General features: G+C 40.7%; 1 long non-coding RNA gene across 1 annotated transcript in view; it reads left to right on the forward strand.

The window, feature by feature from the left end:
- Nucleotides 1-15,304, forward strand: part of LOC138300887 (uncharacterized) — a 403,056-nt gene extending 387,752 nt beyond the window's left edge. Inside the window, exon 3 of the long non-coding RNA XR_011205038.1 lies at nt 15,207-15,304. This is a non-coding gene — a long non-coding RNA (uncharacterized lncRNA). The remainder of the gene's footprint in view (nt 1-15,206) is intronic.
- The last annotated feature ends 7,242 nt before the right edge of the window (nt 15,305-22,546 follow it).

Below are 22,546 nucleotides of genomic sequence, written 5' to 3' on the forward strand. Positions count from 1 at the left end.
ACATGTTAAAAGTTTGACGGACAGTCGTGTTGACAGAGATGTCCGTTAAACTTATAGTACATTGACAGGAACCACTGTGATAGTGATTCCTGTCAATGTTAAGCGATGCTCACTGCGCTGGTGGACATCTCTAAATTTGGCAAGTGGAGTACCTCCGGTATGGCAGTAGTGAAGTATTTCACCATACCAACAAAAATCAGGCTTAGTCCTTTAAGCCCCAACACTCCACTTCGAAAGCCCCCAGGACTTCAGTGGAAGAGACTTAAGAGGTGTCATGCAGGGGGAGCACCTGGGTCCAGGACCACTTGCCACTGGTCAGCTGGGCTATTGCAGAAAAGGCTCCTTGTTGTATCCCAGTGGCCGTAGAGGGGGTCAACAAACTGACCCTCAGAGTCTACTTCTTTTGTTTGGGTACAAGAGGGACAAGTTCCAGTCCTTCAGGGCTTCCCTCAGGTCAAAAACAGCAAGTCCAAACCTCTTCTGTTCTTGTTCCGGCCCAGGAGTGTTTTGAAGTAGGTTACTGGCGATGTCAAATTTACGCCTGGCGAGAGATAGTGGGTGGGAATGACTCTAAGGAATGCCATAATCAATGGGGTAAGAGTTACTGACCCTCCTGTGCATGCGTTGGACATTTTCACAATGACAAGAGTCTGTGACTACACTAAATTATGGGTTCTGGGGCTGGGAGTATTTATGGGGAGTGTACTGTGGTAATCCTAGTATCTTTTCACATTTAACACCAAACACCAGTTTGAGGCAGTCACTCTGCCACCAATAAACCCAAAGACACAATTCTAGTAGAAAAAGTAGGGTTTTCTAGAAACCAGATAGTAGATACACAAAAAATGTTTTTTTCATCTGGTTTCCTTTTTACTACTACATACACCCCAAGTGTTTAAATGTAGAACTCAGAAACAGATGTCTGATGGGACAAAGCAGGTCCCTCAGCAACTAGATGGTGGATACAGAAGAATTATCTTGGCATCCTATACTCTCTTTTTCAAGTTCACCCCAAACGTTTACTTGTAAACCCAGCAGACCTCTGAGACAGGCTTTGACACTCAGGCCGCACACTGTATTATCAAAAAGGATGCTCACTACCCCCACTCTGCACATTCAGTAAGGTTCAGATGAGTCATCTCTTCCAGTTCAGGTCAGCATATTGTTTGCGCCTGAGAAGCATTTCACACCTTTTCCGTACCTATTCAAATGCTAATTCCTGGCTGGGAGATGATTGAAAGCAAATGCAAATTAGCCTCCACGGACTCCATAAACTATCTAAAATGTACTCCTCCCTAATATTGATTAAAAATACAATTTCATTATTCAATTATATTTGTAATCATTATTAAAAATAGTTGTTAAGTCATTTTTCTAGCTAGTCACACTCCCTAGACACAGTATTATGATTTTAATTGGTAGTCTTGTTTTCTACAAAGGACAGCTAGGCCTATCACACTGAAAAATAGGCTTTGGGGTCTAATCACTGTAAGGACATGTAAGCATTACATTTCTACTTGCCCTACTATTAAATACTGCACAGTTTGCCTTGTTGGTGACAATGTCTACATAGGAGTGGCTGATCAATATTCAAAAATGATTTATTTAAGACAAATAATGGTAATCTTGGACCTCAGCTATTCAATAACTTTTTGGGAAAATATTTTGATTATACAAGTTAAAAAAACATTGGACCTCCTTTAGAGTTTGCTGGATAGGTATTCCAATCAAAACGTGACAGATATCCTTCCCACCTTATTACAACTGTATTAGGATATAATACACATGTAATATGGAGACAGGATGTCTGTTATGCTTGTGATGAATGTCCCATCTGCCAAAGTCTAAATCAGGCTCACAGGTCCATGCATCAGTGACCCATGAAAATATACATGAAGTGTTCATAAAGGGTTGTGGACACACCTAAGCGTGGACTCCTTTTGGATTTTTTCGCGAATTGGAAACATTGTTACATAGCCATGGTTTGCATTTTCAGATCTTCCTACCTTGTAAGATGCAAGTTCCAGTTGCTTGTAATCATAAGATGAAGTGTTTTCCAGATTAAGGTCAAAATAACTTTGATTCAGCCTTAGAAGCACATTGATGGTTTTTGTTGGCATTTCACTTCCTGCATACATAAACCAAATGAAGAATTAATGGCAATGGAGTTTACCGCTGACAGATCTACAATTTGAGCAATGACAAAAGCAATCCAATCACAAATATATTGGAGTGGGAAGCAAACCTGGTGTTGTGGGATGCACTGCTTGGATCTGAGCCGAAGTAGACCCAGTTTTTGCTTAAAATAGACAAGAGTTCACTTAAACCCAATTTCTACTCCTGAAGAGCACAGAAGTGATTTAGTGATGGGTTGATGTACAGCTGGTCAAGCTCTTTGTTAGACGTTTTCATGCAGTTTGTTAGTCTCTTAACCAACTATATTATGCACTTCTTTGTATAAGTTGGTTATATATTGGTGTCATTTATTTGGGCTACGGTGCTTCACACAATTGTTGACTTGAATACACCACCTACAACTGTAGCACTGTTTCTTACCTGGGGCATCACCTGCGGAACGTCTCCTCTCTTATGTCATGAAATTAGTTGTAATGAGCTACTATTGACCTTATTAATTATGTTATGCACAAGAAAGTTTAAGAAATTATCAAGCTGTCTATCATCCACATGAAATATAATGATAATGCTGTTATAAAGCTGGTGTCCCATAGTTCAACTATGTTCATGTTATTCATTGCCAAAAATCACATCTCTCTGGACAGACAGGTATTGTGTGGTTGTGTAGGTACACATGTAAGAGTTATGTCCCCACTGTAGTGTGGATCCACTGAATGTGCTTTAAGATTGACTCCATGAATTAGTCGATTGCATAGCCAAGTTGAAATATAATGAGTGATGTAGTTTCATTGATATTGTTTGGAAATCCTAGGTGATGGAAGAAATGTTTAGTGTATGCATCGTAGGGAATGTGAATTCTGTCAATAGATTTCATAGAGAGGGGTGAGTCCGTGATAACTCTCGGGTTTCCTACAAAAATGTGTGGACAGTGTGGTACCCCTTGTTGAGCTAGCCAGATTGACAGTGGCTCATTTATGTTTCCGTTTTCCACATGTAAGAATGCCTCTTGAATCAGAGGTGGTTTCTTATCATGCTGTGTTCAGTGGCTCCAGGCCACTCACCTAGTTTTGAGCTATCAATAGCCTTTGGTTTACCGAGTTTAGGATTAGCTGACTATCAGCATCGTAGTTGCAACATATTGGTTCAAATGATTTAATAAGCTCTGAAAATTTGGCTAATATATAAATTGAAGGGAATAGATTATTTATCCTTGAGATTCTCCTGCTTTGATCTTGTAAGATGTTGAGTTGAATGGTGGTATCCAGGTCATAGTTGATCTGCCCTTCAGGTTGAAGGAAATTAGGTTTAGAATGGTTCTATCACAGCTGACTTCTTGTAGTCCATTAAGTAGTGACGCACGATGTCAAACACTGCAGATAGATCAGGTTGTAGAAATGCAGCCACACCATTTTTACATAACCTGGATATCAGATCATCCCATATAGAGATAAATGCTGGTTCCGTTCCTCCTACTGGGGCACACATTTTTTGTTGGTCAGGTGGTAGCATGTTCTCTTTGATAAAGTCTGAGATCTGAATGAAAGCAGTACCTTGTATCAGTTTTATAAGGACAATCCTTTTTTAGATGAAATTGACAGCTACTAAAACCCTGCAATGGACATTATATTTGTGCTTGGTGCTGGTAGTGTTTTTGCAACACATTTAGATATCCCTGATAATAATGGGGAGGAGAATGAGTTTTTGTGCCTGTTTTGTGCTAGCTATTACTCAGCTTCATATGTTCTGTTCTCTCTCCCAATCCCCACAACTGTTGTGATACACTTTGAACCATAGCAAGGGTTTAAATTACCTTGATTCAAGAAACAGAGACAGGCACGTCGGCTATTTTGGAATTGTCTTTAATGCAGATGTCTCTGTCCATCCCCATTATATTATTCTAGGCAAATGCAAATGTTAACTTTAAACACTTCTAGTTAAAGTTCTGGTTCAAAGATATGATCATGTTAAAAAGCTTTAATGTGAGAAGAACAGTGCTCTCCACTCAACTGTTTTTGATAATATCCTAAACTGCTTTGAGAAATATGCTTTCAGTTAATTTATTCAATAAGTCTTCAAAATGTGCACACTTTTGTGTTGGTAGCTCTAGCTCTAGCTACATCTTCTCTAGGAGTTCTCATACTCAATGAAAGTGTGAATATCGTATCCTCAAGATTCGTATCTCTAGGCCTCGTGGTAGTAAAGCGGTTGTTAGGTATTGGTTCGAAGTTCACACAGACACCAAACATATGTAGAAGGCAGGTTGAAAATGATCTTAGGAGGACAGAGCAGAGGGTAAAGAGGCTAGCCCTAACAAACTGGTTTGGACCAATTTTATTGAATCAGTCAAATATTCAACAGATTCCATGCCATCCTAAGGACCAAACTGACCTGTTAGGCAATGTAAATCAATACCTATCTCTAATACACAAGAAAAGAGTGTATCTATGCAATTTATGCTCCAAAACCTCGACTCAATGTTCATGGAATGGCTTGCCCATGTTAGTGTGTCTGGGTTGGGGTATCGCTGGGTGGCGAGACTTATTGAGGAATTAGGGTATATCATGATATTGCTCCATTTCATTTTTATTTTATTTTCATGAAGCACACATGCACACCTAACAGGGCTTCAACTCTGCCCTATGAAGTATGACGACAAGAACTGCTCCAAAACGTTTTGAATGTATGTAGTTGAAAATATAGATGTTTTCAGATTTTAGCTAACAGTAGCATAATCCCAATACTAGAACGTTTGTTTTTTAAGGGTTGAGCGCACAAGCGCTCCATCCCTGTTGTAATCTCCCTTTGGGCTTTTAACCATGCCTATGTCACACATGTCACTTTCATTGGTTTGTGAGCTTGCCTTTTAAAATCCACTTGATTTCATTAGTGAAAGGCATTCATACATCATGCCTTTTCCGGTGTTTAGCCATCCTCGAGGGCACCAGCTAACTACTGAAAACATAAGAGGCTCAATGTTTTCAGCATGGTTTCCGAACTACTTTATCTTTCTTATTTTCCAGGCAGCGCGATCGCGCTGGGTTTTACATAGTGCGAACATGCTCGGTTTTCAATTTCAGCACGATTGTGCTGCATTTTACATAGTGCAGGCTTGTTTTTTTTCTTTCAATTTGTGTGGCAAGAAACGTCTGGTTAGGAGTTTACAAGGTTAATAACTCTAACTCGAGCAAATGCGAGACCCGTTGCATTGCAAATGCTTGTTTTTCTTTTCTTCTCGCCTTAACTCTTGTTGTCTCCAGGTGTTAAAGTCAGTAAGTACATTTTAAAACAGTTACTATGCATCTTCATCTTTCTTGCCATGCAGTTGAGGAACAGAAGATCTTCACTGCTTAGGAGGCAAAGGCGACAGAAGGAGGGGGCAATGTATGTATTTGGTTTTACCTTAGATGGTCTAAATGTGACACAAAATCGCAGCCTTCACACATTGCTCATTGTCACCCAGAGATGATCAGTCAAAAATTCTCTGAGTGCACACGGCCTTGCACACCTCTGGATTGGGCAGGAATTTTCCAGCAGTGCTTTCAATCCACCTGGTACCGCTCATTTAGGTAGCCAAATAAATGCGACTCATTTACTTTACAAAATTCACAGCCAGACACAGGAATGGGCAATCTCGATGTCTCTGTTCCGCTGCAAAATTGTGTGTTTCTCATTCCTCATTTCAGCCATATGTGGCAGTGTTTAGAAAATGTCCGCTGCTCTGCTCTAACATGTAAGCCTTACTCTCTAGGCTAGCAGGGCAAACAGCGACATCAAGAGAAGTAGCAGAGAACAGCCTAACATGATTGTGTGTAACCTATGAAAACTAAAACCAAACACAGTGAAGCCCACTTGAATGAAGGAGTCTGGTGTGTTCAAGTTGGACCTACCTGAGACTAGGCAATGTAATAAGTCAATTCCCTTTCTGTGGATTTTGCTACGATTTTGGTATGTGCTACGTTTCATCCTACTATGATCTGCATTTGGCAGAAGCTGCTTGCAAAGCAGGACACTTACCAACAAGCCAAATTCACCGAAAGGAAAAGGTTCAAGGAACAAATATGTTTTGGAAACCTATACATTTACTGAACCATTGGTTAAAACTTGCATTATACTACACTGGTCATAAAATATTGGCAATCTAACAGAGCTCTGTAGATTACATATTAAGCGAACAAGAGGCAATACAATGTTGATGTATTTGCTGATTACCTTACCTAAAGTAACACTGATAACATTTTGACCATTTTGACAAAAGCTTCCACTTAGAAAGAGACCACATGGCATTTGTGTATTTTGCAATTTGCTTGTGGCATCTGCTGACATTGATTTAAGGCTGCTTGCAAAGCCAGGTGAAAGAGAGGAGTTGATATAGGATGAACTCATGCTTTCTGTAGAGGAAACAGTGGAACTTGTGTATTCCCAAGGAGATGTTGATTCCAAGTTGCTATCACTTGAGTGCATTTGTTGTGTCCTGCCAGAAAGAATCGTTGAAGGGATAGCGGAAGATGATGTCGCTGGAGCAGCAGAGCTTTTGGTTGCTGATGGAGCTTCTGAAATACCACTTGTCTGTGTGGATAACATGGTCTCAATGGAAGGGGTAGGTGCCATTGAAAATACAGCTGATGGTTCATGATTAGTCGTTTCTGTCTTACCCTGCAAGGTAGACATTGAAGAGAAATCCAGTGCTGTGGATGAACTCTCGGTTGAAGAAGAATCTCCCAGTACGCTTATGAGTTTTGAAGAAATTGATTTGCTGGCCTCAGTAGAAGATGTAGAGTATAAAGTTTGGTGTGATTCAAGTACATTTCTTTCCATGGCTCTCGGAAAAGGTGATGTGGTGCTAGTAGATGATGGGAGTGCATACTGTGTTGTTTCTTTACTCTTGGTACTAAATGAAAATGAGGTGACTGATGGCAGAGATTGTGACATTCTCATGGGCTCAATAGCTGTTGATGGGACAGCATTAGAACTGTGGCTTTCACTATTTGTGGTATTAGAGGCACTCCAATTGAATTCCAACGAAGCCACTGAAACAGAAGCTTCATTTTCTGAGGGTGAGTTAAGCCTAGTGTATTTCTCCAGTGACTGTGACACTGAATGGGTGTCTTTTAACATATCAGAAGACGATATAGCATAATTTGGTGGGGGTATGAAGGCAGATGTTGATCCTGCTATTGGGAAAGATGACTCTGGCTCATTGATACTTGTCTTCCGCCTAGCTTCAAATTTGTTTACAGAATAGGATGCAATAAGGGATTCAGTCGAGATTGTTTCTGGTGACTCAGACACTCCTGATGACTTTGCTTTAGATGAGATTGCATTTGTTGATGGAAGCACGTTTTGCATTGTTCCTTTACTGCCAGAACTGCGTGACACAAAAGATGATGTGACATAGTCACCCTCTTGTGTTGCCTTGTCTGGCCTTATGCTAGTGGCTGTGGTAAAAGTATATTCCGTTGAGAATGTTGGCTCAGGCACCAAATAACTTGAAGATGTACTGAATTCAGATGATTGCTTCACTGTGGGTGCCACTGATCTCATTTTATCTTCATTTGTAGATGAAGTTGCAACTTCTGTTGGGAGTGAAGGAAACATGGTGGTTGGACTTAATGTAGAAAACATAATTGTATCCCTCGTGATATGAGGAAGACTAGAACTGCTTTTTGAAAAAGACTTAGGAGATGACGAAGATTCTCTGTTGAGTGTAGCTTCTGAGCTAGCCACACTAGAATGTGTGCTTCCTACATTTGAGAACTTAGGCATTTCATTAGTATTTGGGCTGGTTAATTGGCTGGTAAAGAAATGCAGAGACAAGATCTTTGTAGTGTTAGGACTTTCAGTTGACATGGACATTTTCTTTCTGCTGATATCATTTGTAGAATCAACTATATTACTACTACCGGGTACAAAAGAGGAAGCCGGCTGGTTGGTCTCTGGCTTACTATGTGTGGTTTGGACAGTAGTGGCTGATAGTGTGGTAGCTCTTGGTGTCATGCTAGCAGATGCACCAGTAGGGAAAGAGATGGTGGATGTGTCAAATTCAGAGGTTAGCTCTGAAGTTGTCACCAAACTGGTTTCTTCGCCTACATCAGATGATGACACAGGTGAGGTTACAGATTTTACAAATGACATGGGAAGCTTGGTTACCAGAATAGTTGTAGATATTCTCAGTGGATCTATACTTGTGGAATATTCATAATCCTTGTGTTCTACTTCTTGTTTAAATGCCATCTCTTCTGATGAATCACTAGAGAATGACTGCAGTGGAAGGTCATCCATTAAAGTTTTTGGTTCCCTTGCCATGTTTGGAGATGGTGTGGAAGAGAAATCTGATCCTAAATATTCGTTCTCTGTTGAGAGCATTGGTTCTAATGTAGGCAGATCATTGGGTGTCGCACTAGGCTGATCTTTTGAATGAGAGCTTCCTAATGGACGAACTGGTGGCAGAACCGAAATTACAGAATTCGAAGAAGTGTCTATATTTTCATTTGCCCGGCTCACTGTTTGGATGGGTGTGTGCTCCACTAATGCTGCTCTAGTTGTTGATGTTGAAGGTTTTGTGTCAATCATTGATGAAGGTGTAGGTGGTCTTTCAGAGGCACTTTTCGGGCTCTCGAAAGCAGTTGTAGTTCATAGTGTACTAGCATCAGAGTTAGAGGTAGATGCTGGAAATATTTTATTTGATGTAGTTTCCCGATCTATTTGAGGAGTTTGTGGCATGTTAGACAATGCGGATGTCGGAAATCGATTGACATTTGAAACTGTTGTACTTTGGATCCCCAGGTTTGTCGCAGATTGAAATAAAGTTATAGCTTGGGTTAAATGTGAGTTTTTGTCTGAGCCCTGAAGTACAGCTGCAGAGTGTACAGTATTTGTTTCCAGCCGCAGTCCTGTAGATCTCTCAACTGTAGATGTGACAGACCAAGTCGGTAGGCTTACGTATGAAGTGATACTGAATATGCTCTCGAACTCTGATGAATTTGCCTGAGGTGCTAAATTTGTTTGGCTAGTTGTGCTGGTGTTTAATGTTGGTGGTTGCGCCGTGGGATGCTCTGTGTCTGCAGACAGGCGAGTTTTTGTTTTAGAAGGGAAGCTGTTCTGGGCCATGGCGAACCCTACAACAAAAAGTGAGCAGATTAATTTCTTGTAGAATGTTTACATTGATAGAAAATAACCTTTTGCATAAACTTCCCATTTATGCATTTGCAATTACTTGACCTTTGATGTTCCCTTTTACATGTTTATTGATGAAAACATATTTCATTTTTTAAATAGAATAGTCATTCAGCAATTCAAAATCAAGTTTGCTAATGCCACCGAGGCGCGATCAGCATTACTGACCTCAACTAGTGCCATTATCTTCTCCAACTTGTTTTTATTTTGACGGGTAACGATTTTTTAATTGATAAAAATGCTTTCAGCTCTTGAAAGTTGTTAAACAACTTGGAGCAATTGTCTCTTTTGCTCTTAACATTTCAAACAGGATTAGAACTGATTTCAGAATGAAATGCCATTACACAACCAAAGCCAACTTACTTGTCTTGCTGCTGTTCTCATTGCTGGTTAGCCTTTCAGCCAGTTCTAGAAATGTCACTACACGGAAGCTAAAGGGAAAAGCTCCTCCTGCAGAACCTTTACTTTGCCACAACTCTGGCTGGTGGTGACCGTCATATTAAGTTAGCGTCTACTTTCCTACACCTACGTACCTAAAATCGTGCCTGGGGAGGGATATAGGGCTCGTAGCAAATAAAGCAACTTTTGCTAGGTGTCCACTTCCTACTTATCCTAGTACCCTCTTGACACTCATCACCACAGCTATTGAATGCAGCCCTGAGTCAGGCAGCAACACAGGAAATACGCAATGGCAAAGCCAATTGATTTTCACCTTTTTGACTTTGGGGTTTGCCACTGGTTTTTAGCAATGATGCACAGCATGCCCGAGTTGGTGGATTAGTAAATAAAAGCAACTAAGTAGTGTGAAAGCATTTTATTTTATTTGAATCACTGGTAGCCATAGCAACACAGTGGGAATGGGAGGGGGATGCAACACAGGCAGAAAAGCAACACAGAGGGCGGGGTGGGGAAGAGAAGCAACAAGTTAGAAAGTGACGTAGAGTGAGTGAAGAAGCAACTGAGGAAGTTTCCCAACCCACTCTGTGACCCCTTTCAGCACTCTATACCAACTCGCTCATTCTTTAGGCTCCCAGTAAACATTTCCCCTCATTGACTGTGTGCTCTCATTGGCTGCTGCGGCCTCGCCCACTGCAGTTATTTTCAGCCTGTAGATTCTGGAATGAGAGACCCACTCAGCTCAAACATTCCATTGAAATACATTGGGCTTGATAAACATTGTTAATGGTCCCAGCAGAATACTTCTCTTCATGTCACTGTCTGTGTTCTTATAAACAGGAAATATCTAGAAAGTAACAAACTTTGAATGAGTGATATTTATGAGACAATGGGCCAGATCTACAAAGCATTTTCAATGGTTGCAAATGCTCCAATTTAGTCCGATGGTGAAAATGATTTTCTTATGTACTAGTCCCATTTAGGAGTCTGAAAACTTTTTCTGAACTGAAAATGGGTTTAAATGGGTACTGACTTTGTAACTGGAAGGGACGTGTTGTAGACGCCCCTTTCATATATCAACCAGTAACTTATGGATTACTGTTTAATGACCAAATTCGGTCACAAAACATTGATTTTTTTACAGTCACGCTGGGATGGTAATGCATTTGCAAAAGGGAAGGGTCCTTTTGGGAACCCTTACCCTTTGTTAATGGGGAAAAAAAGACAGAAAGGAAAGTCCTGTTTCCATCAAGGCAAATTAGCTGTATTTTAAAAAACAAAAGTTTGTGTATTAAAAATCAATCACAGACATGTTATTCTGCTACCTTCACCCGGCCACCAGCCCTGTAGATTCCTCAAATTGTAGTGAATCACAATTCTAATAGCACATAGGTCGCTTCTGAAAAATATTTACTGGTCGTAAAAATACTGGTTACAGTTGGTGACCAGTATTGTGTAATCAGATATTCATATATCTGGTCCCATGTGTGATATAACGGAAGATGTATTTAAAAAAGGGAAGAAGATGCTTTTACCTGTTACTGATGCACGCAGATTCAGTGACGTAGTAAGGGTGCTATGCACCCTAATGCAAGTAAAGTAAATGGCCCTCAAATTCCTTCTTTGCTAGTTAAAAAAACAGTTATGATTTGGGTGCAGTGGGCGCCTCACACCCCTGTGACCCGGTGCCGCTACACCTGCTGCACTATTGATAGCTGCACCACTGCTCAGATGACTGTGCTTACAGCGACAACTCGAAACACACTAAAGAGCACTTCTGGCAACAGATGCACATTATTGCCTACAAAACCAATCGATCATCAACGAAATCTGATCTAAGGCGATGGTCATGTCCAGACAGGGTAACAAAAGAATGTTGTTGGGCCTGATTTATGAAAAGTTAGCGCCGCCTTAGTGTCATTTTTTTTACTCAAAAGCTGCGCAAACCTTGTAAGTTTGCGCCGCTTTTGAGTAAAAAAAAAAATGACGCTAAGGCGGCGCTAACTTTTCATATTTCAGGACCGTAGTTTCTGTCTTAAAAAGAAACAGCTAAAAACTATGAAATCTTATCAGTATCTGAAATAATCGTCTGAAACAAAACACAGTAGCACACCTGGGTAGACCAATGAGTGCCAAGGTAGGAGCAATATCTACAGGCGAGCTTTGGTTCTCAGAGTCTACCGGTAATAGAGTTGGGAAGTCCGAAAGAAAAACCTGGAAGCAAATTCTGCACGTACCCAGAACAGACGGGCAAGTCCACGCAGCCAAGAAGACAGGGCAAGATTGTCTCCTGCAGTGTATGCAATAAAAAGTGCAGTCAGGCTATGTGACAAATGGGTGGATGAATGCTGGAAAGAGAAACTAGCCAAAGGCATCTTATGAGGGAACAGAGGTAAGTTCACCAAAAGGCAGAAATTCTAGAGCAGTGACTTAACTAGGATAGGCTGGTCCCACTACTGAAGTTGAGCCGGTGGTTGCCGATGGGGGCCGTCGGCACTCTTTTTGGGGATCTGGCACTTATTTTTTCCTCAGATATTTCCCGAGTGCAATAGAGGGAAAAACACAAACAAAAAAAAAGGAGGCAAAGAAAGACTAGAAAAAGGCCATAAAACAAAAAAACAGAGACATTAAGGACTGGGATAAAGTGACAGGCATTGTCTGGCAGTGCATTAAAGAGGCCTGAGGTGGATTCAGGACTAGCAAACTGGGTACTTGGCATGCTAACATTTATTAGCACTGGTTGGGGTTTCTGTGCAGCTCATTTGGCAACGGTACTCATTATTTTCCAAATTAAGCACTGGCTGCTCCCTAATATAAGTATGGAAAATTGACCCCTTAGCCCACAGTTAGGTAGTGAAACACATGCATAACTGAGGTGCGAAGGGCCCCTCACAGCCCGTGACCTAGGCGCAAGTGCATACGCTGCACCATGGATATGGACACCCCTGCAACTATGTTCCTTTTTACAGGTCTTCGAGCCCCTCATCCTACTTCCTTCGTTTTTCTTTCCTTTCTCTAGCCCTCTTATCTCTTCAGCACTTTCACTCTCCCCCTCCCTCCCCACTGCCCCTATTTTTTGCCTCTTATCTTTATCTCCATCCTCCCTTCTTTTCTTTGTCTTCTCCTCTCCATGCTATTCGTCACACTCTCCTCTTTGTCTTCCCCTCTCTCCCCTTCCCCAATCTTGTCTTCTATCTATATCTTGCCCTTCCCCGTGTAATCTCCCGGTCCTCTATCCTCTTCCTCCTTTTTAGGTCCAGAGCACAAGTGCTTGGACCTGTTGTAAGTATTGTAGACTTTTAACCACGCCCATGTCATGCCCATCACTTTAATTCATTCCTGCGTTTGCCTTTCAGAAAATCACTTGATGTCATTGGTCAGAGCTTTACATTTGTCCTGCCTTGGGGCTGTTTTTGTCACACCTAGCAGACTGCCCCTGTTACATGGATTATTGCACAATTGCTGATATACTTCAGCGTGGGCAAACTATTTCTTTTGTCTGTCCACTTCGCACTGAATTGCAGCCATAGCGCGAACAGGCACAACAGCGAGAACTCGATTGTGGCATTGAAGAGCTGGTCACATTGTTCACAGTTACCTAATCAAATTCATTTCTTGTGGCTCTCCCGTTAAAACACTTGAAATTGGTGAATGCTTTATGTAAAACAGAAATCTTCAAAGTGAAAGGAGCTCCCCCTGCACAGCAGGAGAGCTGGTACTACAATATTCACTGCGCTCAGGAAAACTCAACCCATAATGCATTGCGGGGCATTACTTTTATAAAACATTTTTGCTCATAACTCAGCCTGTGGTGGTCCTAGGACAATTGGACCACTCCCCAAAATGTTCACAACAGTATGCTCTTTCTGTCTATATCATTGTTCGGTCCCCACACTAGGCTAGTGGGGACCCCAAAAAAAATAACTCCACCCACCATGGAGTTTCTGTTTAAACTGTGTAGTTGTTGGAATTTTTATTTTATAGCTGAGATTTGTTTGATTTTTAAGGGTTTTGTTTGTAATATCATTGTTATAGACTTTTTACTTCTGAACATATGTAATGTACTATGTTCTCAAGGTGCTAAAATTGTCATAACACTACATTATTTATTGTAATTTGTGCTTTGTGTGGTTATGCACTCTAGAGACTAACTATGTAGTTTTTGTGGTGTTCTGTAGGGGGCGTTCTAAGCATTACAGTAATTTCAACATATTAAAATATTCATGGCATGGAAACTTGTCCCATAATTCTTTGCAGGGCATTACTTTTACAAAACCTTTTTGCTCATTACTCAGCTGTGGTGGTCCTAGAACAATGGGGCCACCTTCAAAACATTGACCACAATGTATTCTTTCTGTCTACATCATCTCTGGGTCCACACACTATGTTAGTGGGGTCTCCAAAATAATAACCCCTACCACCATGCATTATCGTTTTAAACTTTTCTATGTCTGGAGCTTTTATTTTACAGCTGAGAGAAATTATGTTCAACGGGCTTTGTTTGTAATATCATTGCAATAGTTATGCTAGTTTTAAAAATATATAATGTTCTAGGGGCTAACTATATGGTTAATTTGTATTACTTTTTCCCGTTCTTGTTTTTTACATGGGTATGCTTTCTAAGAGCTGATTGTATAGTTACATGACCATTTTTTCTCTGAATTCTATTTTTATCGTGATGTTCTCTAGAGCTATTCAGGGCATTACAGTCAACATTTTATAATATTTGTAGCACAAAAATGCGTCCATAATGCTTTGCATGACATTACTTTTACAAAACATTTTTGTTCATAACTCAGCCTGTGGTGGTCCTAGGACAATGGGACTACCTTCAAGATTCTCTTTCTGTCTACATTATCTCTGGGTCCTCACACTTGTTTAGTGGGGAACCCAAAATAATAACTCCTCCCACCATTCAGTGTCTTTTAAGCGTTCTCATGGCTACAATGTTTGTTTTAAAGGCCTTATTTGCAATATCATTGCAGTAGGCCTGACAGAACTACAAATGCCATCTAGGGACTAAGAATATGGTTACAATGCATTATTTACTCCTGATCTGGTTTGTTTTCATGGGGTTATCCCTTCTAGGGGCTAACAATATGGTTACATGACCATGTTTCTTACAAATGATATTTTTGTCATGGGGTCCTCTAAGGGCTGTTTTGAGCATTACAATCTAATGCCAAAAGTGTATTTCTGTTAAAGGTTTATATGATAATTTTATATGTTTAATAATCTATCCTTATTACAATTATGACCATAATTCAGGCCATTTTAACATCCTTATTACACTATGACTGTTTGAACACTCTTAATATGTTTGGATGACCCTTCTACTTCATTTCTCCTTTGTGGCTGTCTTGTGTCTTTTTTGTGGGGGGTTGGGGGGATTGTGTTAGCCAGTCAGCAACTCTGGGGTGTTTAAAGTAGTATTCTATTAGAATTTGCATGGCAGATTTAAATTAAGATGCTAAATGTCAACGTTTTCATTTTTTCTGCAGATAGAGGAAGAAGGTAAATGGACGTGCTTTAGTTATATGCAGGACGACTGGAATTATATTGCTGGAAAAGACGAAATTATGAGGCAGAGTTGACCAATATATGTGGCAAGAATAGTCCAGTTGGTAATTTACAATGCCAATAGCTCTAACTCAAGCAAACATGAGACATATTTCATTGTAAATGCTTGTTGATTCTACATTTTGTGTTTGCTTCTCTCCCTCTCGTCTTGTGCCTCCCTTGTCTTTTCACTACTTTTCTTCTTTTCTTTTCTGTCTGCCTTTTTCTCTCTCCACTACTATTTTCTTCATCACAAGCCCCATGTGTACAGCTTCTCAGAGCTGAGTTTGACAGTGCCTGTCTAAGGCCTGCATATCTCTCCATGGCAGTGACTCTTCTCCCAAATCTCAGAGGGAGTGTCATCACTGACACAAACCCCTTGGAGACCATTATAAAAGCTATTCTGAGCAGTCAGCCCCTTAACTAAACTGCATCTGATGCAGAGAACTCCGGGCAGGGATTTAAGTAGGGTGAGTCACTCCGGATCTCAAACCCGGCAGTAATTAAAAACTAACGTCGACACTGGTCCCTGTTGGGCCCCATATTCATGTGTAAACTACTTTGCTTGCACAAACACTGATTCATTTCTGGACAATGACTCTTACAACCGTTAAAGTAATCCATGTCAGAGATGTAGTTCCTTTTAATTTTGCATTCTCTAACAATGATTGCTTTTTATAGGATGTTGTGTTTCTGCAGTGTTTTTGTACAGTATATTTCTCTTGTATAGTGTGAGCTATGAACTGACTCACCTCTAGGTGTCTGTGCAAGTTGAGGTTGTTGGTGGGTGTTTATAATAATTCTGAGCCCCAGAGGTGCGGCTGAAGACACTGCGGGTTTCTCACAGTGCCTGTCAATGTTTCATAAAGGTGGTCATAATGCATGTTCATCCATTCCTTGGCCTCTCTGCAGATTACAAAGAACAGTGGTCATATGTGCCAAGTGTAATTCTGATTCTAAGCTAAAGATTGTGAAAGCAGTACACAGCTGTTGAAATACTGACAGAGTGAAAGTAAAAGAAAATGCAATGCTTCCAGGTGAGTGGGTGTGTTGGGATTATAGGGAATGGTGAAGGGAAGGAGATACAAGGAGGTTTGTGCAGGACTGAGTGAAAAGACGATGCTGAACAGGAAAGAGATTACATATGAGATATGAAGGTAAAGGATTCAGAAAGATGGTGGGAGAAAGAGGACAGTGTCTAACAGAGGGATTGCAGAGGAAAGTAATTTGAAGGGGAGAACAAGAGTGATTGATGCACTCTGAAGACTGCTAGCTTTTTCCACAGACCTTGGTAATGTTTGATTCACAATCTCATATTTTCAGAAATGAAATGTTTTCAATTCTATTTATTCACCACAAAATCATGGTTGTTACTCATTTATCCAATACTGCTAGCAACCATTGGCAAAAAATGTATATGAAGAAAGGGACGCCTGGAGACATGTCCACAAAACTGGAAGGCCTCAGACAATGGACAAAAGACATGAAAAATAGATCTTACACTACTGGGGGATAGAAAAGAACATCTGCAACCACGCCTTATGCTTAATAAAGAGATACAGCCTCTCAGCTACCCCTTATTCCTAATCAGAAGCTCCTTGTCCCAGTCCTAATTGCCTCCCTGCCTGTGCCCTCACAAGAGTAGACTCATGCAGTCCAGTCCTATTTCATTTTCTGAGGACTCTCCTAAAGTCCCTCCTTGCCCCAATTCACTTTCTGTCTTAAAAAGCCAGTTTTTCAGTGCCATGCTCAGGGACTTAGGTTGGTCAGTAAGCAGGCGGGTTGGGGGGGGGGAAGCTTCGGATTTTCCAGCAATCAGCTGGCATATAATATTAAAATACATTATAGTACAAGCGGGGTGCATGAGAGGGGCCTAAGGGGAAGTGGAGAGGGAGATGAGTGTGGATTGGTAGAAGAACTAAGTGAAATAAAACATAATATTTTGTAAAATGGGAGACAGTGTGTGTGCATTTTTCTCTGTGTGTATGTAAAAATTCCCGCTCAAATTCGGCAGACTCCTCACTGTACCCTACTGGAAGCACTTGTACCCAACTATGGCCCATAACTATACTTTTTTAGCGCCGCATTTGATGCAAAAGCGGCGCAAACTTACAAGATACAATTTTATTTTGTACGTTTGCGCCGCTGTGGCGTCAAAAAATGGTGCACATTTTCCGCTAAAAATATATAAATATACGCCTATCTATAAAAAAAATACATTTATTAGGAGGGAGTGACACTCCTAATACCCACCCTGAAGCCACACTGCTGGCCATGCTTGGGAGGGAGCACTGGGAACCTGATTGAGACAAGGAGCTCCTGATTCAGAGTAATGAAGACTACTGATTAAATAATGGAGTCCTTACATCTTCATCCCTGCTCCTTGTCCTGTCCTAACGTTTAAGGATGTACATAAGCTACCAAATGCAGATAAACTTTCATGGAGCCTTTATTACACAAACATCAGAAACCAAACCAATACAGAATAAATATACAACAATTACTTCATTGTTCCCCTAAAAAGCCGTGTGGCAAAATGTAAGGAATCCTTAACACTAACACCCAATCTATAATGTGCCACAAAAGCTTTAGGAGTGAACAAATTAGCAGCTCTAAATATTTATTTTAGAGACAGCCCGCAGACTCCACCCAAGATGTGGACACTGGCCTTATAGACGTTCCGGAACATCACACCCACCAGAAACATAAGATTGAGTGATAGCCTGTTTCATCCACCCATTCGAAGTTGCTGTGGCAACCTTTTTTTACTTTTTCTTGCTACCACAGGGACGCCAAACAAAGCATTTGATGAGTGAAACTCCTTTATTCTAGTCGGATAAAATATCAAAGCTCTCATTGCATCCAAGGATCAGGAAGTAGCAAACCCGCAGCTTCAACTACCATTGGTAAAACAATATTTTAGGAATAATGAAATTACTTCTGAACCTGAGGTTTGAATGGAGGGTTAGATCTTTATACTGCTCTGCCAGCCAGGAATATTGGACATAGATAAATAATAACCAACAGCCCAAGTTTACCCAATTGTTTGCCAGAAATTATTTCTACCAAAAAAGCCACCTTAGCTGATACTCATTTCAAATGGCTTTTCCCGAAAGCCCTTAAGCACAATGGGTAAATCTCATGTAGCTGTAGTAGAATGAACTACTGGTTTCTTTAACAGAAAACGTGTTAAAGGTTTGACAACCATATGCATAATTCTATTATTAGTGCCAGCTGGCTCTCTATAGGCCTTAATCTCTGCTCACTGCGCTGATGGTGTCGGCAGGACAACCCCAACACAATCATGCAAAAAATCTAAGGTAATCAACTGGTGACAAGACATTCAACAAACTCCTTTCCTTTGGAACCACTTTCCATAATTTCTCCAACGCGTAGCATATTTTTGCAGAGTTTATGGTTTGTTACCCTCTTAAATATCAACTACTTCTTTTGAAAAAACAAAGTTTTGTATAACCTGCTGTTCAACCTCCAATTTCTGTGAATTAAAATTGTCAGCTGTTTAGGTGACAGCACAGGAATGGGTGAAGAATGAAGCGAAAGGTGGAAGTACTAGCCTTATGCCAACCGGCTCAATAAAAGAAAAAGACGCAGTCAGATTCCCCTGAACCTGCTTACTTCAAACTTTCTGCAAAACTCTTTGAAGGAGAGGTATTGGAGGAAATGTATATAGCAGTCCTGCTGGCTACTGGAATGACATAGCATCTACTGCCCATACACCGAAGGCCTTGTTGCTGAGCAAAACTGAGGGAGAAGAATCTCATTTTGCAAGGCCAAGGTCCAAGAATGGCCTCCTGAACCTCTTCACTACCCCCTGAAAGGCTTTTTTTGCTCAGGTGATAAGAGATTGATGTAGGCAGATTGTAGCACAGTCCGTCCACCAGCACAATTTATATCCCTGGAGTGTAAGGAATATGAGGAGTTTAACCTTTCTTTGTCTATTCTTATTTTTCTTCCAACACTTCAAGAGTGCCTCCTCAACCCCATGTACTTGCATCTCATGTTACCACCTTTAGGAAATGAAGGCATATGCCACTTTCAAGATTTCTTTTTAATACAACCACAACCTCTACTGATCCCTTATTTCTTCTGACTCTAGGATCGATGCCTTTAACCCCAACACACCAGAGACCATTTGTCCAAGAGAAGATAAAGCACCAGTTTCAAGTAATGGTGAGACCAGGGAACTGCTGCTGTCATAGCTGACATCAAGGCTCTGAGGCCCAGATTTATACTTTTTTAGCACCGCATTTGCGCCACTTTTTGATGCAAAAACGGCGTAAACTTACAAAATAGTCTATTAGTGCTCTAAGAATATCTATAATTGCTCTTGGAGCAAGCTGGATTTTTGATAGTTCTCAATTTTCTACATAGCAGGATCACTGAAAAAATGAGGTGTCGTACACAGTACAGTATAGTTTTTGGTTTTAAAATGAAACCACATGAAATAAACCATGATTGTGTGATGCAAAGAGAAAGCAGGACATTGTCATTTAAATTATGCCCTCTGCTCCTGTTATTTTAGCATTTTATATTACTCATTCTCATACATTATAATATAAGTAACTCCCTGAATCACACGTTTGGTCAAGTGCCAAATCGAGAAACCCCCAAAAGCGCCCTACGTTTTGGATGTAAATTATACTAAATTATATTGGGTTCATTTTTTGACCGTGTGCTATAAAAGGCTATTCATTAGTTCAATCAATATCCAAGGGATTATAATACCCTAATAAAAGTAGAAAATTACATTATGTGAGCATGAATATTTAAGCACACTGGCAGCATTTTTTTTCATAACATCCTGAACTTATGACCCAGGCCAACACAACCTCTGAATGGTTTGTTTACTTGTTTTATGTTGTCTTTATTATCGGGGGCCAAGCCCCCGAAAAATATGCTCCTGGCTACAGCCCTGACTCAGAGAAAGGGACAAATCATACGCAAAAAAGGCAAAGCCCTGCCCCAAAAGGCACAAACAAGCTATAATTACAAGTCCCACGCCAACGAAAACGTAAACAACCTCAAGACACATTCCAAAATGTATTGGACCTCATTGGTGAGGAGCGGCCTACCTCAAGCACACTACATGAGATACTCATGTGATTTCCCATCTTCCCAGTAAAATGTTGTACTGTGATTTCCCATCTTCCCAGTGAAAACTTGTACAAAAAGACGTACTGCAAGTCCCAAGAGGTACTGTTACACACCAAGAGCACATGTATATGCATACACACATCCTCTCTCCAAGGATAAGACTAGCCCTCATAGTCAATTGAATCTCCACCTCCAATCCATCAGCAACACCGTGGATACCTATCCCCAGGAGCAAGAGAGCGAATTTTCCCAATAACAACTGGATGTGTCACTGCTAAATCCAGTGCTTATTTAGTGGAGGTGGCGACCGGTAATGAGCATCCTCACACCAGGGACCGTGATTTATTTTTCGTTATCAGACTTCACGGAGAACATGAGAAAGAAAAGCTGAAAAGGGAGAAAGAAGGAAAAAGAGACATAAAAAAAAGCAATTGTGATGATGGGGGAAAGCGGTGATGATATAATGCAAAATTGAAATAGAGAGACAGGAAGTGTAGGGTGGTGGAAGAAAGCAGTACGAGGTTCAGACATGACGAGGTAGCCTGAGTATTCAGCAACTGTGCCACCCAACAACCCCATGGACGGATTGGGTAAATGCACAAATTAAAAACTGGCTAAATCTTCAGCCTAAATGCATTTCAATATAGGCAACTATTTTTGCCTCTTACAGATTAGTAGACTAATTCTACCCCAGATTCCAGTTATAACCTACTTTCTAACGATAAGGTTGGTACTAAGGGGCATATTTATACTCTGTTTGCGCCGAATTTGCATCAGAATTTTTTACGCAAATTTGCCGCAAACCTAACACCATATTTATACTTTGACACCCGACCATCCAAACGTCAAAATTCAGCAGTGTGCGTCATTTTCTGGATGCGTGAAACTGCCTTGCGTTAATGACATGCAAGGTAGGCGTTCCCGTCCAAAAAATGACTTTAAGGCATTTGCGCCTTATTTATACTCCCGCGTCAGTTTGACGCACAGGAGAAGACGGGCCTTAAAAAATGACACCCAGCCTGATTTGGTGAGAAAGAGCCAGACAGGAGATTGTGAATGGCAACAAACTCAAAGTTTGCACAAGTTCACAAACTTAAAAGGCAACCTTTCCCTTGTTCATTCCACCCCCTACTCTTCACCTGGAGAGTACTACTGTATAATTCAATGCATTCACGTTGTAGAATTAAACAATAGTAAAAACCATTAATGCTTGACAAGTATCTTTTTGTGCACAGCAGTCAGGCATAAATGGAACCATTTATATTATGGTAATAAGGACAGGTTTAAGATGCATCAGGACTGGATAAAACCTGTTGTGATTCGGTTCTTTTCATTTTGCAAACCTTTAAGTAACATACGGAGGACTGTCCTTGTTAAGCCCTTAAAATCTGCCTTGAAACTTTAAATCATGCCCTATGTGGGCCGAAAGAAAAAGGACGGAGCTCACATATAATCACTATGGGTGAGTTTTAAGACCCCTGATGAAAAGTCTGAACAAATCCATTTGACACAGCTTTTTAGCTCGGGGGAGAAATGTGCTAAAACGTGACTCTACGCACCACAACAGCTGAGGTTGCTGTGCTATGTTTCATCGCAAGAAGAGTGAAAAACGGTAACACATCTACCAAGATATAATGCTGTTTTCCTCTCTTGATGCGCTGACGCACTTTAGGCTTCCACGCCCCAAGCCACAGGGTTTCACCATAGTGCAAGAGTGTCTGCGTTCTGTCAGGCATAGGTCTTTTACAGGAAGGGGGCTCTTCCAGTACAAAACTGTAAGGTTTTGGCCCACATCTCAGTCAACAATTGTTAGTATGAGGGATTTGTGTCAAAACATATGAAAACGCCCATGTTTCATGCATGGAACTCCCTCTTTTCATCACTTTGGACAACTTTCCAATGCAGATCCTAATTTTCATTGGATAGTAAATACTGGCTCAACGCTTTGTGCAGTGTTTGTGTTACAAACGTAATGCAAACCCAACTAAAAGTGTTAGCAGATCTGAGCCATTGTTATCCATCAAAGTTGTACACTACATATGCATCCGTTATAAGTGGCCTGTCATTTCCGATGGGCACGGTAATAGGCGTTACTGGACCCATAGTAATTATGAGTGGTGATGTTTCACACAGAGGTTTCTACTCCTTGTAGACAATGTGAAAACAT

Source organism: Pleurodeles waltl, chromosome 6 (assembly GCF_031143425.1).
Source record: "Pleurodeles waltl isolate 20211129_DDA chromosome 6, aPleWal1.hap1.20221129, whole genome shotgun sequence".
NCBI lineage: Eukaryota > Metazoa > Chordata > Amphibia > Caudata > Salamandridae > Pleurodeles > Pleurodeles waltl.